Source organism: Canis lupus, chromosome 11 (assembly GCF_011100685.1).
Source record: "Canis lupus familiaris isolate Mischka breed German Shepherd chromosome 11, alternate assembly UU_Cfam_GSD_1.0, whole genome shotgun sequence".
NCBI lineage: Eukaryota > Metazoa > Chordata > Mammalia > Carnivora > Canidae > Canis > Canis lupus.
Window position 1 is genome coordinate 24,608,837 of NC_049232.1, and position 4,811 is coordinate 24,613,647.

The following is a 4,811-nucleotide window of genomic DNA, read 5'->3' on the forward strand; positions in this document are numbered from 1 at the left end:
AATCACTGAGCCACCCAGGGGCCCCTGTTCCATGCTCTTTCTAAAGGTGTATTACTTTTTCAAAGAAGATTAAGAGTTTGTTGTTGGGAAATTTTGGATAATAGGGTGGGGTTGGTTATTTTTGTCATTGTGTTAATTGTTGACCTGCCCCATGATGACCAGACAGTCTTAAGGATGGAGAGAACACAGATAGAAATGGGTGCAAGATTTGTCAGCCCCCCCACCCCCCCACCCCCCGTCAGCTAGACTGTTTAGCATGCCAGCCCACCTCGCGCCCCTTGTTTCCACAGTGGAATTCCTTCACAGCATTTCTCAGGGAATTTGCAGTTTTCTGAATCCCCACTTTTGAGGAAAAAAAAAAAAATTGATCCAGAAGTCAGGAAAATGGGAAACAAGTATTACAAATCTCCTTTGAGATTTAAAACTTAATACATAACAGAGGCATTACTGGTTGGAAGGAATCATCTGCTGACTTCAAGTTTAAAGCAAAAGCGGAAACTGAAAAGGAGAAAGGTTGAGGAGGACATTTCTGGGAGCCTGGATGATCACAATCTACTCTGCTCCTCTAGTCGCTGTTGCTGTGTTTGTGTGTCCCTGGCCTTGTCTGCTGCTAATGGTGAGTCATCCCTGAAAACAAAATGAACATTAATAAGCTTATATCCGTAGTATACTTTATACAAAACCAGTGAGTGATGTTCCAAGAAATAACGAGTTTTGCAAACAAATGAAGTTCTTAAATTGGTGATTTTGACATGTGATTCTCTGTAGTGTCTTTAATCTTGCCAGGAGATCTGAATGCTACATTATTGGAATACTATCTTAAAACATTTGCTGGCATTTTCCCAGTGAATGTTGCTACAAGCTACAGTTCTTTGTAAAGACATTGCAGTTAAAATTTCTTATTTTTTTTTATTTATTCTTACATACCAGACAAATTTTTCAGAAAACTGTAAGAATGATTAAGGAGTATAAAGAATGTTGGAAGTATTTTAAGAGAAACCTCTGATTTAAAAAGAAAGAAAGAAAGAAAGAAAGAAAGAAAGAAAGAAAGAAAGAAAGAAAGAAAGAAAGAAAGAAGCAAAAGAAAAACCTATGATTTCAGAAATTACAGAGAATTCCCAGGTTTCCAATTTCTTCTTTTCAAATCCTAAAGAGCTTCAGGAATCTGGAAATACTATTCTCAATTTTATCTCCTGAATTTCCCTGAGAGTCTGATGGTTTGTCTCTGCCCCTGCCCTGAGCTGCCAACCAGCCTCTTGGCTGGTTCCTTCCAGTCCATTCTCCGTACCAGAGCCAGAGCAACCCTAACAGAAACACAGGTCTGTTCATTTTGTCCCCTTCCATAAGGCATTTTAGTGGATGCCCACGTGAAAAGACACTCAACCTCATTGGTAATCTGGGGAATAAAAATTAAAACCACAATCAGAGATCAGTCTGACACACTTATCAGATTGGCACAAAAATGTTGAATCCCAGCTCAGAGAGGCAGGGACAATATCTGATTTTGCTCACCATTTTCTTTATAAGCTTAGCACGATGCCAGACAGTTAGTAGGTGCTCACTGCCCATTTGCGGATGGATAAATGTGTGAATAAATGCACGGGAATGAGAAATGCAAGAGCCTTCATGCCAGGTACTACACACAGTGTCACCCACACACCTGGCAAAATAGAGGGACCTCTGGGCATTGTCCAAAGTGGTTTTTCGGTGTGCTGTGGAGGACCGGCTGTTGGCCCGCAGGCCTCGGCTCCGGGCTCCAGGTCGGCGGCGGCTCCCGTGCTCTCCCCTCCCCCCGTGAAGACGTGGCCAAGGCGCTCCGGGTCACCAGGAACACAAAAGTTAATGTTGAAAACGAGGCGAAGATCGGTATGGCAGGGGCGAAGCGGGTGCCTCTGGCCTCTGCTGCAGCCTCCAAGCCCAGCCCGAGGCCAAGAACTGCTCTGGGAGACGCTGGTAACAAAGTCAGTGAACAACCACAGGCCACACTGCCTCTGAAAAAGGAAGCAAAAAGTGCGGTTCCTGGAAAAGTCATTGCTAAAAAAATACCAAAGCCTCTGGAGAAAGCACCCGAGCCTGTCCCTGTCCCTGTGCCAGAACCAGAGCTGGAACCTGAGCCGGTTAAAGAAGAAAAACTTTCGCCTGAGCCAAAGTTGGTTGATACTCCCTCTCCAAGCCCGATGGAAACATCTGGATGTGCCCCTGCAGAAGAATATCTGTGTCAGGCTTTCTCTGATGTAATTCTTGCAGTTGAATGTTGTAGATGCAGAAGATGGAGCTGATCCAAACCTTTGTAGTGAATATGCGAAAGATATTTATGCTTATCTGAGACAACTTGAGGAAGAACAAGCAGTCAAACCAAAATACCTACTGGGTCGTGAAGTCACTGGAAACATGAGAGTCATCCCAATTGACTGGCTAGTACAGGTTCAAATGAAATTCAGGTTACTGCAGGAGACCATGTACATGACTGTTTCCATTATTGATTGGTTCATGCAGAATAACTGTGTGCCCAAGAAGATGCTGCAGCTGGTTGGTGTCACTGCCATGTTTATTGCAAGCAAATATGAGGAAATGTACCCTCCAGAAATTGGTGACTTTGCCTTTGTGACTGACAACATTTACACTAAACACCAAATCAGACAGATGGAAATGAAGATTCTAAGATCTTTACATTTTGATCTGGGCCACCCTCTACCCCTGCATTTCCTTTGGAGAGTGTCTAAGATTGGAGAGGTTGATGTTGAGCAACATACTTTGGCCAAATACCTGATGGAACAATCTATGTTGGACTACGATATGGTACACTTTCCTCCTTCTCAGATTGCAGCAGGAACTTTTTGCTTAGCGCTGAAAATTCTCGATAATGGTGAATGGACACCAACTCTACAGCATTATCTGTCATACATCGAAGAAGCCCATCTAAATGTTATGCAACACCTGGCTAAGAATATAGTCATGGTGAATTGTGGGCTTATAAAGCCCATGACTATCAAGAACAAGTATGCCACCTCTAAGCACGCTAATATCAGCACTCTGGCACAGCTAAATTCTGCAGTAGTTCAAGATTTAGCCAAGGCTGTGGCAAAGGTGTAACTTGTAAACATGCATTGGGGTATTGTAATAGCTGCAAATAAAACTGGCACCATGTGCCATCTGTATATATTATATGTTACCTTTACTTACTTTTAATAAGGCTTGTGGTCCTTTTTAACTTCTTATACCTTAGCTCATTTGAATGTGGCTACTTTTCTACTTGAGGATAACCTAAAAGTTGTGTTAAAGGTCTGATGCGGAGTATAAGAAGTGCTTTTCAGTTTATCGGGACCCAACTCACATACGTAATTGTTATTTGTGTGGTTGTTGTTTTACGTATCTGGCTTTGCTTTCTTTTTTTTTTATTTTATTTATGATAGTCACAGAGAGAGAGAGAGAGAATGAGAGAGAGAGAGGTAGACACATAGGGGGAGAAGCAGGCTCCATGCACCGGGTGGCTTTGCTTTCTTAATATGGATTACTACGGTCATGAAGGCATTTAAAGCCCTTCTGTAGGGCATATTGCTCATAAGCCCAATCATCTTGGAGAATATGCAGCCTCGTTCTGCTTAAAAGTCTGCCACTTAACCTCCAGACCCCCCATTTTCTGTTTCTTCTGGGTTGCAGCCATAACTCTTAGGTAGTTTTTACTTCTACCACTATTTCTTAAATTATCAATTGTAGCTAGTACCAATTTTTTCACTTGGAAAAATAAGAACTTTATATTCTAATCCTACTTTACTTTTTCATTTTATTGATCAAATAAAAGAGGATCCTCAAAACATACAAAAGCATCTAAAAGTTAGAGGAATTTCTAAGAAATGGGGTCATTCTCTACAAAAGCAATTTCTTTTAACATGTAGAGGCCTTGCCTGGATTTGGGCATTCCATTCCATCATACGGATAAGCTGCAGCATATTCCACCATTCTGCTGGTGACCTTCACATTACTTTTCCTCTTTGCTCCTACAGACAGAAGTATTTTTCATTAAATAACATACTTTCCTTTCTATATGCTGGGTTCTCCAGGTTCTGTATGTTCTAAGTTTTGGCTGGCTACCAGGTGACTTTTCAGTGTCCTCAGCAATGTACAAAAGCGCTGGATTTCTCTGCGTCCTTGCCAGAACTGAAAGTAATGATTCTCAATTTCCGTGAATTTGGCAAAAAATTATCTATCTTGTTGGCTGTTGTAATTTATAATTCTGATGGCTAGTTGAATAAATTTTTGTTGACTACTTCCAAAAAAAAAAAAAAAAAAAGTGGTTTTTCTTCCCTGAGGCTGGTGGTCAAGATCCCTTCTTTTTCAACAATGTCTTCACTCCTACTATAGCAGTGAAATTGATCCTCGTGAGCCCAATTTTCCCATCTTGAACATGGGGAGACTGTGCAACAGGCCTGGCATCTCCCTCCCTCCTCCACTCCCTTCCTTCCCTCCTTCCTTCCTTCTTTTTTTTTAAGACTTTATTTATTTATTTATGAGAGACACAGAGAGGCAGAGACACAGGCGGAGGGAGAAGCAGGCTCCATGCAGGGAGCCTGACATGGGACTCGATCCCAGTACCCCAGGATCCTGCCCCGGGCTGAGGGCAGCACTAAACCACTGAGCCATCCAGGCTGCCTGCCTTCCTTCCTTCTAAAAAATACCAAACTATATCAAATTATATAACAATCTATACAAACATAGCTTAACATTAGCAGTATTATTTCCTCCTGTTTTGCAAAATTGCAGTGAGAAACAAGTGAGATAATGTACATAAAAGTGCTTCATAAAGCACAAAG

At 41.8% G+C, this 4,811-nt stretch overlaps 1 pseudogene; it reads left to right on the forward strand.

Moving 5' to 3' along the window:
- Positions 1-1,159: 1,159 nt before the first annotated feature.
- LOC481522 lies at positions 1,160-3,609 on the forward strand (annotated as a pseudogene).
- Positions 3,610-4,811: the final 1,202 nt, after the last annotated feature.